This window comes from Ursus maritimus, unplaced genomic scaffold (assembly GCF_017311325.1).
Source record: "Ursus maritimus isolate PB19 unplaced genomic scaffold, ASM1731132v1 scaffold_17, whole genome shotgun sequence".
Classification (NCBI taxonomy): domain Eukaryota; kingdom Metazoa; phylum Chordata; class Mammalia; order Carnivora; family Ursidae; genus Ursus; species Ursus maritimus.
In genome coordinates this window covers 32,793,791-32,806,254 of record NW_024424119.1, presented here as the reverse complement: position 1 = coordinate 32,806,254, position 12,464 = coordinate 32,793,791, and the positions used below count along the sequence as shown (strand labels likewise).

General features: G+C 41.0%; 1 protein-coding gene across 1 annotated transcript in view; it reads right to left on the bottom strand.

Annotated features, from left to right (window-relative positions):
* Positions 1-12,464, bottom strand: part of SMC2 (structural maintenance of chromosomes 2) — a 74,179-nt gene that overhangs the window by 45,676 nt on the left and 16,039 nt on the right. The gene's annotated exons all lie outside the window — the stretch shown is intronic.

The window sequence follows — 12,464 nt, the reverse complement described above, 5'->3', positions numbered from 1 at the left end:
GAATTTTAAAAATGCAAATATTCTATGGGCTTTTTTTTTTTTTAAGATTTTATTTATTTGACAGAAAGAGAGACAGCCAGCGAGAGAGGGAACAGAAGCAGGGGGAGTGGGAGAGGAAGAAGCAGTCTCCCACCAGAGGAGCCTGATGTGGCGCTCGATCCTAGGACTCTGGGATCATGCCCTCAGCCGAAGGTAGCCGCTTAACGACTGAGCCACCCAGGCACCCCTATTCTACAGTTTTAAAGAAACCATCAGTAACCTCTATTTCCAAAGCATTCCTAGAAGCAAAATACAAATTTCTGGTATTAAATAAAAAGCACACTTAACATGAAAGATCAGGTAGACATTATTACCAACAAATAACAGAAATTTTCATTCCTGAGTTAAGATGGCGGAGGAGTAGGGGACCCCTTTTTCAGCCGGTCCCCTGAGTGGAGCTGGATAGGTACCAGACCAGCCTGAACATCCACGGAATCAGCCTGAGACGCAGGAAGATACATCTGGATCTCTACAAATGAACATCTCCAGCGCTGAGTATTGAGGTAGGAAGCGAGGAGCCGTGAAACCGCGCACAGATATCGGAAGATAAACGGAAGGGGGAGGGAGCCGCCACATTGGGGCGCCGGGAAGCGGTAGCCACTTGCACGGGGGAGCGGGCAGACTCTCGGACCGGCACCCGCGAGAGAGAGCAGACTGAGACCGTGAGCCGGGGAACGCGCACCACCAGACTGAAAAACCGGAGCTCCGGTGCGCTCACTGGATCCAGACTGAGACCGGGAGCTTCCGGAGCGCACTGGGGTGGCGGGCGGCTGGCGGCATGAGAAACACAAAGGACAGAGATGCGCCGGCCCTGGAAGTGAGGGCTGGGACGCCGGGTGTGGGGCGCACATCCTGGGACGCTGCAGGGTTGAGCAGCACCAACAGTAACAGAGTTAAAGTGGCCAGAACATCAGAGGAGAATGGTTTGCGATCCCTCTGTTCTGAGACAGAGGCTAAGATTCGGCTACTGCTGCTCTGAGTCTCAGAAGAGGCACAGCAAACCGCCAGGGAAAGCCGCCAGAGAACTAAAGCCTGGAAATACTGGCTCAGAGAGTGCACATCCCCATCCCCCCTCGCAGGGGACACGGAGACTCTACCCAAACAGGGTTACCTGAGTATCAGAGCAGCAGGCCTCTCCCCCAGAAGGCAGGCTGAAAAATGAAGAAGCCCACATCCCTAAGATCCCTATTAAACAAGGGTGCATGGCCTGGGTCCCGGTCAATAATTTGGGCTCTGGACAACCCTGCACCCTCTCCTTATCAGAATGACGAGAAGGAAATCCCGCCCAGCAAAGAAAAGACAATGAGTCTGTGGCCTCTGCCACAGAACTAATGGATATGGATATAACTAAATTATCAGAAATGGAATTCAGAGTAACAACGGTCAAAAGGATGTGTACAATTGAAAAAAAGTATTAATGAAAATGTTAATGAGAATATAGAATCTCTAAGGGTGGAAATGAGAGCGAATCTGGCAGAAATTAAAAATTCTATGAGCCAAATGCAATCAAAAATAGAGGCTCTGACAGCCAGGGTAAACGAGGCAGAGGAACGTATTAGCGAATTGGACGATGGGTTAGTAGAGGAGAAAGCTAAAATAGAATCTGGACTCAAAAAAATCCCCGCTCAGGAATTTAGGTTACGGGAGATTACTGACTCAGTGAAACGTCCCAATGTCAGAATCATCGGCATCCCCGAGGGGGTGGAGAAACAGAGAGGTCTAGAAGAGATATTTGAACAAATTGTAGCTGAAAACTTCCCTAATCTAGCAAGGGAAACAAACATTCGTGTCCAAGAGGCAGAGAGGACCCCTCCCAAGCTCAACCACAACAAACCTACGCCACATTACGTCATAGGGCAATTCACAAATATTAGATCCAAGGATACAGTATTGAAAGCAGCCAGGGCAAAGAAATTTCTCACGTACCAAGGCAAAGTTATCAGAATTACGTCAGACCTGTCTACACAGACCTGGAATGAGAGAAAGGGTTGGGGGAGCATTTTTAAAGCTCTTTCAGAGAAAAACATGCAGCCAAGGATCCTTTATCCAGCAAGGCTGTCATTCAGAAGTGATGGAGATAAGGACCTTCCAGAATCGTCAGTCATTGACCAATTTTGTAACCACGAAATCAGCCCTACAGGAGATATTAAGAGGGGTTCTATTAAAGTAAAACGGCCCCAAGAGTGATACAGAACAGAAAGTCACAATCTATAGAAACAAAGACTTTACTGGCAACATGGCATCATTAAAATCATATCTCTCAATAATCAGTCTCAATGTAAATGGCCTAAATGCTCCCATAAAACACCACAGGGTTGCAGATTGGATAAAAAAACATGACCCATCATTTGCTATCTACAAGAGACTCCTTTTAAACCGAAAGATACATTCAGACTGAAAGTGAAGTGATGGAATACCATCTTTCACGCCAATGGACCTCAAAAGAAAGCTGGGGTAGCAATTCTCATATCAGACAGATTGGATTTTAAACTAAAGACTATAGTTAGAGACACAGAAGGGCACTATATTATTCTTAAAGGATGTATCCAACAAGTGGATATGACAATTATAAATATATATGCCCCCAACAGGGGAGCAGCAAGATACACAAGCCAACTCTTAACCATAATAAAGAGACATATAGATAAAAATACATTAATAGTAGGAGACCTCAACACTCCACTATCAGCAATAGACAGATCACCTAAGCAAGAAATCAGCAAAGAAACAAGAGCTTTGAATGCCATACTTGACGAGTTGGACCTCATAGATATATATAGAACACTACACCCCAGAACCAAAGAATACTCATTCTATTCTAATGCCCATGGAACATTCTCAAGAATAGACCATGTTCTGGGACACAAAACAGGTCTCAACTGATACCAAAAGACTGAAATTATTCCCTGCATATTCTCAGACCACAACGCTCTGAAATTGGAATTCACCACAAGGAAATATTTGGAAGAAACTCAAACACTTGGAGACTAAGAACCATCTTGCTCAGGAATGACTCGATAAACCAGGAAATCAAAAATCAATTTAAGCAATTTATGGAGACCAACGAGAATGAACGAGGTCCAAAACCTATGGGATACTGCAAAGGCAGTCCTAAGGGGAAAATACATAGCCATCCAAGCCTCACTCAAAAGAATAGAAAAATCTAAAATGCAGTTTTTATATTCTCACCTCAAGAAGCTGGAACAGCAACAGAAGAACAGGCCGAACCCACGCACGAGGAAGCAGTTGACCAAGATTAGAACAGAAATCAATGAATTAGAAACCAGGAGTACAGTAGAGCAGATCAACAGAACTAGAAGCTGGTTCTTTGAGAGAATCAATAAAATTGACAGACCACTGGCAAGACTTATCCAAAAGAATAGAGAAAGGACCCAAATTAATAAAATTATGAATGAAAAAGGAGACGTCACCACCAACACCAATGAAATTAGAAGGATTATTAGAAACTTTTATCAACAGCTTTATGCCAATAAATTAAGCAATCTGGAAGAGATGGAGGCCTTCCTGGAAACCTATGAACTACCAAGACTGAAACAGGAGGAAACTGATTTTTTAAACAGGCCAATTAATTATGAAGATTGAGTCAGTGATAAACAACCTTCCAAATAACAAAACTCCAGGCCCGGACAGTTTTCCTGGGGAATTCTACCAATCATTCAAAGAAGAAATAATACCTATTCTCCTAAAGCTATTTCAAAAAACAGAAACAGAAAGAAAGCTACCAAACTCATTCTATGAGACCAATATTACCTTGATCCCCAAACCAGGCAAAGACCCCATCAAAAAGGAGAATTACAGACCAATTTCCCTAATGAACATGGACGCCAAAATCCTCAACAAGATCCTGGCTAACAGAATCCAACAGTACATTAAAAGGATTATCCACCATGACCAAGTGGGATTCATCCCTGGGATGCAAGGGTGGTTCAACATTCACAAATCTATCAGTGTCTTAGATTTTATCCAGAAAGAAAAATTCAAAAATCATATGATTCTCTCAATAGATGCAGAAAAAGCATTTGACAAAATACAGCATCCTTTCCTGATTAAAACCCTTCAGAGTGTAGGGATAGAGAGTACATTCCTCAATCTCATAAAAACTATCTATGAAAAGCCTACAGCAAATATCATTCTCAATAGGGAAAAGCTGGAAGCCTTTCCCTTAAGATCAGGAACACGACAAGGATGCCCACTCTCGCCACGACAAGGATGCCCACTCTCGCCACTATTATTCAACATAGTACTAGAAGTCCTTGCAACAGCAATCAGACAACAAAAAGGGATAAAAGGTATCCAAATCGGCAAAGAAGTCAAAATGTCTCTCTTCGCAGATGAAATGATACTCTATATGGAAAACCCAAAAGAATCCACTCCCAAACTATTAAAAGGTATAGAGCAATTCAGTAATGTGGCGGGATACAAAATCAATGCTCAGAAATCAGTTGCATTTCTATACACGAACAATGAGACTGAAGAAAGAGAAATTAAGGAATCCATTCCATTTACAATAGCACCAAAAACCATACGTTACCTTGGAATTAACTTAACCAGAGACGTAAAGGATCTATATTCTAGTAACTACAAATCACTCTTGAAAGAAAGACATTGAAGAAGACACAAAAAGATGGAAAAATATTCCATGCTCATGGATCAGAAGAATTAACATAGTTAAAATGTCCATGCTACCCAGAGCAATCTAGACTTTCAATGCTATCCCGATCAAAATACCAAGGACATTTTTCAAAGAACTGGAACAAATAGTCCTTAAATTTGTATGGAACCAGAAAAGGCCCCGAATCCCAGGAACTGTTGAAAAGGAAGAACAAAGCTGGGGCATCACAATGCGATTTCGGCTGTACTACAAAGCTGTGATCACAAAGACAGCATGGTATTGGCACAAAAACAGACACATAGACCAATGGAACAGAATAGAGAACCCAGAAATGGACCCTTGGCTCTTTGGGCAACTAATCTTTGATAAAGGAGGAAAAAACATCCAGTGGAAAAAAGACAGTCTCTTCATTAATGGTGCTGGGAAAATTGGACAGCTACATGCAAAAGAATGAAACTTGACCACTATCTCACACCATACACAAAGATAAACTCCAAATGGATGAAAGACCTCGATGTGAGACAGGATCATCAACTCCTAAGGGAGAACATAGGCAGCAACCTCTACGATTATCGGCCAAAGCAACCTTTTTCATGACACATCTCCAAAGGCAAGAGAAACAAAAGAAAAAATGAACCTGTGGGACTTCATCAAGATAAAAAGCTTCTGCACAGCCAAGGAAACAGTCAAAAAAACTAAGAGGCAGCCCAGAATGGGAGAAGATATTTTGCAAAATGATGCTACAGATAAAAGACTGGTATCCAAGATCTACGAAGAACTTCTCAAACTCAATACGCGAAAAACAAATAAACAAATCATAAAATGGGCAGAAGATATGAACAGACACTTTTCCAATGATGACATACGAATGGCTAACAGACACATGAAAAAATGTTCAAAATCATTAGCCATCAGGGAAATTCAAATCAAAACCACACTAAGAGATACCACCTTCGCCAGTTAGAATGGCAAAATAGACAAGGCAAGAAACAACAATTGTGGAGAGCGATGGAGAAAGGGGATCCCTCCTACATTGTTGGTGAGAATGACAAGTTGGTACAGCCACTCTGAGAAAAGTGTGGAGGTTCCTTAAAGTTAAAAAATTGAGCTACCCTATGATCCAGCCATTGCACTACTGGGTATTTACCCCAAAGATACAGACGTAGTGAAGAGAAGGGCCATATGCACCCCAATGTTCATAGCAGCATAGTCCACAATAGCTAAATCTTGGAAGGAGCTGAGATGCCCTTCAACAGATGACTGGATTAAGAAGTTGTGGTCCAGGGGCGCCTGGGTGGCACAGTGGTTAAGCGTCTGCCTTCGGCTCAGGGCGTGATCCCTGCATTATGGGATCGAGCCCCACATCAGGCTCCTCCGCTATGAGCCTAATTCTTCCTCTCCCACTCCCCCTGCCTGTGTTCCCTCTCTCGCTGGCTGTCTCTATCTCTGTCGAATAAAAAAAAGAAAAAAAAAGTCTAAAAAAAAAAAAAAAGAAGTTGTGGTCCATATATACAATGGAATATTACTCAGCTATCAGAAAGAACGAGTTTTCAACATTTGCTGCAACATGGACGGCACTGGAGGAGATAATGCTAAGTGAAATAAGTCAAGCAGAGAAAGACAATTATCATATGATTTCTCTCATCTTATGAAACATAAGAACTAGGAAGATCGGTAGGGGAAGAAAGGGATAAAGAAAGGGGGGGTAATCAGAAGGGGGAATGAAGCATGAGAGATTATGGACCCTGAGAAACGAACTGAGGGCTTCAGAGGGGAGGGGGGTGGGGGAATGGGATAGACTGGTGATGGGTAGTAAGGAGGGCACGTATTGCATGGTGCACTGGTTGTTATACGCAACTAATGAATCATCAAACTTTACATCAGAAACCAGGGATGTACTGTATGGTGACTAACATAATAAAAAAAACATTAAAATAAAAAAAAATTTTCATTCCAGAAACAATATATGAATTGAATATGAATGTGGAAATATACAAATGACATTTTAGGAGTTTTCAAGTGGCACTTTGGTGACCGCAGCAGGAAAGTGTCAGTAGTGAGTTTTCAAATATTCAAAGAGCTAGGAAGATGGTAAAGTAGGAGAATCTTAACCTCACCACGTCCCATGGATTCAACTAGATAACACCTACATCAGTGTAAATAACCCAGAAAATGGCCCAAAGACCAGCAGAACAGACTCTCCACAGCTAAATGTAGAGAAAACACCACATGAAAGAGGGGAGGAAGGGCAGATACACACTCAGGAGCCAAGCAGACTCACAGGATTGTCAATGGGAGGGAAGGACACCGAGGGCATAGATATGGGAGAGAAATGGACTGTCAGTCACACCGGGCACCCCAAGCACAGGGAACCGCAAGGGGAAGACAAATCCCCATTCAGGGGCGCCTGGGTGACTCTCAGGCAGTCAGGCATCTGCCTTCAGCTCAGGTCATGATCCTAGGATTCTGGGATCGAGCCCCACATCGGGCTTCCTGGTCAGCAGAGAGTCTGCTTCTCCCTCTGCCTGCTTGTGCTCTCTCTCACTCACTTTCTCAAATAAATAAATAAAATCTTAAAAAACAAACAAACAAAACAAAAAAACCATTTGCCTTCGAAAACCAGAGGGTAATAATTTCACAAGTTCTAATACCTGCAGGGCCTAACACTTGAACTTTAAAACTCAGCAGGCTCAGCACTAAGAGAGCCAAGAGGGTGAGAGGAAACAGACTTCCTGTCCTTAAAGAGACAGCACGACAAACAGCCCCACAGAGACACAGCATAAAGGCAGCAGTTTGAAAAACTGCCCGGAATATTCTGGTGGGAGATTTGTTTACCAATCTCAGAGCATGTGCTGGAGGGGCAGGGATCCTTGGGAGACTTCTCCGGGAACAAAAGAGCTGGCAGGCACTATTTCCCTCCTCTGCCCCCCATCCCAGACACACAGACACTTGCAGGAACCAGCACAGCTCTCCACCTAGCTTGCTAACAGTGCATCTCACCCAAGTTTTGCAGACATGTCCCTTCCCACAACAGCCCTGTGCAAACCTTGATAAAACTGCTGCCCTACTCTTTCTCCTGTGGACCTACCCCTCCAATACACCCCGGGTCAGAGCCCATCCAAAGCAGTACCACAAGCCAGGCAGGGTACAAGCAGCCCCGACAGGGACCAGCACCCCTCTAAAATAACTCACTGCAGAGAGGGGAAGATAACTATATATACCAGTCCTACTGTGGCCTCGGCAATAGGCTGGGGTCGGATATCTGGTCTGACTGTAGGCCTCATCCACCAAGGAGTTTCTCAGGGGAAAACAACAAGCAGTTCTGTGCTACCGCATCTCTGGCAAACACCTGGTGACTCAACTCAAGCCCGAGGCAGCCCCAGACTGGCCCACTAACAACACAGGGCCCAAACCCTGTCCATGAGAGGCAAAGAGGGACATTCCAGGCGACTAGACTGAAGGCAAAAGCGGCTCAGCCACAGCAGCAGGGTACACGCATCACACAGGAGATACCACTAAAACATCAGGTTCTGGAGAACAGGGGACACTGCCCTGCAGGGCACTACGGGAACTCTTCTTCATAAGGCCATTACCTTCACGAGCAGGAGGCGTAGCTAATGTTCCTAACACGAAGAAACAGACAGACAAAATGAGGAGACACAGGGATATATCCCAAAGGAAAGAAGAGGACCACATCACAGCAAGAGAGCTAAATGAAACAGAGAGGAGTAATATGCCTGATAAAGAATTTAAAGTAATGCTCATAAAGATACTCACTGGACTTGGAAAAGAGTGAACTTCAGTAAGACCCTTAGCAAAGAGACAGAAAACATAAGAACCAATCAGAGATGAAGAATTCACTAACTGAAATTAAAAATACACAAGATGGAACAAACAGTAAACTAGAGGCAGCAGAAGAACGGACCAGCAACCTAGAGGACAGAGTGAAGGCAATCAAGCTGAACAGGTGATAGAAAAAATAACAAAAAATGAAAACAGACTTAGGCAACTCAGCACTACCAATAAGTGTAATAACTTTCCCATTACAGAGATTCCAGAAGAAGAGAGAGAAAGGTGGACAGAAAATGTGAAGAAATAACAGCTGAAAACTTCTTGAATCTAGGGAAGGAAACAAATCTAAATCCAGGAGGCAGATAGCCCAAGAAAATTAACCCAAGAGGGTCCAAACCAAGACACATAGTAATTAAAATGGCAAAAAGTAGTAATAAAGAGAGGATATTATTTTATTTAATTTTTATTTATTTGACAGAGAGAGAGAGTGAAAGTGAACACAAGCAAGGGGAGCACCAGGCAGAGGGAGAGGGAGAAGCAAGCTTCCTGCTGAGCAGGAAGCCTGACTCGGGGCTCAATCCCAGGGCTCTGGGACCATAACCTGAGCCGAAGGCAGACATCCAACCAATTGAGCCACCCAGGCACCCCTAAACAGAGAATTTTAAAAGCATCAAGAGAAAACACTTGTAAGCAAGGGAAACTCCATGGGCTATCAGTTGATTTTTCAGTGCAAACCTTGTAAGCCAGAAGGGAATGGCATGCTATATTCAATTGCTGAAAGAAACAAAACCTATAGCCAAGAGTATTCTATCCAGCAAGGCCATCATTCTTTTCAAGTGCACATGGAACATTTTACAGAATAGATCACGTATTAGGCCACAAAATAAGTCTCAACAAATTCATACCATGCGTCTTTTCTAACCACAATGCTAAGAAATTAACTACAAGAAAAAGTCTGCAAAGAGCACAAACACATGAAGGATAAAAACATGCTACTAAAGAATGAATGTGTCAACCAAGAAAAAAAACAGAAATAAATACATGGAGACGAAAATGAAAACACAGCGGTCCAAAATCTTTGGGATGCAGCAAGCTGTTCTAAGAGGGAAGTTTACAGCAATACGGGCCTGCCTCAAGAAGCAAGAAATACCTCAAACATCCTAACGTTATACCTAAAGAAGCTAGAAAAAGAAAAAACAAAACCCAAAACCAGCAGAAAGAAAGAATCTACTCTATAGAGTAGAGTAGAAATAAATGAAATAACTAAAAGAATAAAAGAAACTAGGAGGTTTTTTTTAAATTTTTTTTATTACATTATGTTCGTGCACAAACAATCATGGAGTTGGTTTTCTGAAAAGATCAACAAAATTGATAAACCTTTAGCTAGACTCGGCAAAAAAAATAAAGAGAACTCAATAAATGAAATCAGAAATGAGAAGAAATAACAACCAACACCACAGAAATACAAACAACTGTAACAGAATATTATGAAGAAATATATATCAACAAATTGGACAACCTAGAATGGATAAATTCATAGACACATATAACCTAACAAAAATTTTGCTTCAGTTTAACAGACTGACAACCAGAAATGAAACTGAATCAGTAATATAAAAACTCCCCAAAACCCAAAGTCCAGAACCAGACAGTTTCACAGGCAAATTCTACCAAACATTTAAAGAACAGCTAATACCTATTCTTCTCAAACTATCTCAAAAAATAGAAAAGAAAGGAAAACTTGCAAATTCATTCTATGAAGCTAGCATTACCCTGATAAAAAACCAGATATAGACACTAAAAAAAAAGAGAACTAAAGGCAGTATCTCTGATGAATATAAATGCAAAAATCATCAAAATAATATTAGCAAACCAAATCCAACAATACATTACAAGAAACCATTCACCACAATCAGGTGTGATTTATTCCTAGGTTGCAAAGGTGGTTAAATATTTGCAAAGCAGTCAACATCAACAAAATAAGGGATAAAAACCATACAATCATATCAATAGATTAAGAAAAAACATTTGACAAAGTACGACATCCATTCATGATAACAGCCCTCAACAAACTAGGTTTAGAGGACACATACCTCAACGTAATAGGCCCTATATGAATAACCCCCAGCTAACAACATACTCAATGGGGAAAAACAGAGCTTTCCCCCTAAGATCAGGAACAAGAAGACAAGGATGCCCACTCTCACCACTTGTATGCAACATACTAAAGTCCTAACCACAAAAATCAGCCAACAAAAAGAAATAAAAGGCATCCAAATTGGTAAGGAAGAAGTAAAACTCTCACAATTTCCAGATAACATGATACTAAATATAGAAAAATCGAAAGATCCACCAAAAAACTGCTAGAACTGATAAATGAATTCAGTAAAGTTGCAGGATACAAAATCAACGTACAGAAACTTGTTGCCTTCTACGCACCAATAATCAAACAGCAGAAAGATCTATACACCAATATTGAAACAGCAGAAAGAAAAATTAAGAAAATATTCCCATTTACAGTTGCACCAAAAATAATAACATACCTAGAAATAAACTTCACCAAGGGGGTAAGAGACCTGCACTGTGAAAACTATGAATACTGATGAATAAAATCGTAGATAACATAAACAAATGGGAAGATAGTCCAGGTTCATGGACTAGAAGAACAAATAGTGTTAAACTCTCCATACTACCCAAAACAATCTACAGATTTAATGCAATCTCTATCAAAATACCAGTCTCATTTTTCAGAGCTACAACAAACAATCCCAAAATCTGCATGGAACCACAAAAGACCCTGAAGATCCAAAGCAATCTTAAAAAAGAACAAATCCTATATTTCAAGATATACTATAAAGTTGCAGTAATCAAAACAGTATAGTACAGGCACAAAAGTAGACACACGGATCAATGGAAGAGAGCGCCCCAAAATAGATCCATGATTATATGGTCAATTAATCTTTGACAAAGCAGAAAAGAATATACAATGGGAAAAAGTCTCTTCAACAAATGGTTTTGGGAAACTGGACAGCTATATGCAAAAGAATGAAACTGGACACTTTCTTATACCATATACAAAAATAAACTCAAAATGAATTAAGGACCTAAACGTGAGACTTAAAACCATGAAAATCCCAGAAGAAAGGAAAGGCAATAATTTCTCTGATATCCGCTATACCAACATTTTTCTAGATAGGTCTCCTGAGGCATGAGAAACAAAAGCAAAATAAACTACTGGGACTACATCAAAATCAAAAGCTTTTGCACAGCAAAGAAAACAACCAACTAAATTAAGACAACCTTTAGAATGGGAGAAGATATTTGCAAATGACGTATCTGTTAAGGGTTAGCATCCAAAATATCAAAGAACTTATACAAGTCAACACTAAAAAAACAAATAATCTAATTAAAAATGGGCCAAAGACATGAACAGACATTTCTGAAAAGACAGAGATAGCCAACAGACACATGAAAAGATGCTCAACATCACTAATCACCAGGGAAATGCAAATCCAAACCACAATGAGATATTACTTCACACCTGTCAAAATAGCTATAATCAAAAAACACAAGAGACAAGTGTTGGCAAGGGTGTGGAGAAAAAGGAACCCTTGTGCACTGTTGGTGGCAATGCGAACTGATGCAGCCACTGTGGAAAACAATATGGAGTTTCCTCAAAAAATTAAAAACACAATTACCGTACAATCCAGTAATTCCAATACTGGGTATTTTTACCCACAGAAAATGAAAACACAATTTGGAAAAAAAAAAAAATACACCCCTATGTTTATTGCAGCATTATTTGCAATAGCCAAATTACGGAAGCAGCCCATGTGTCTTATTAGTAGATGAATGGATAAAAATATGGTACAGATATACAATGGAATATTACTCGGCCACAAAAAGGAATGAAATCTTGCCATTTGCAATGTAGATGGATCGAGTGAGTATAATGCCAAGTGAAATAAGTTGAAAAAGACAATTACCATATGATTTCACT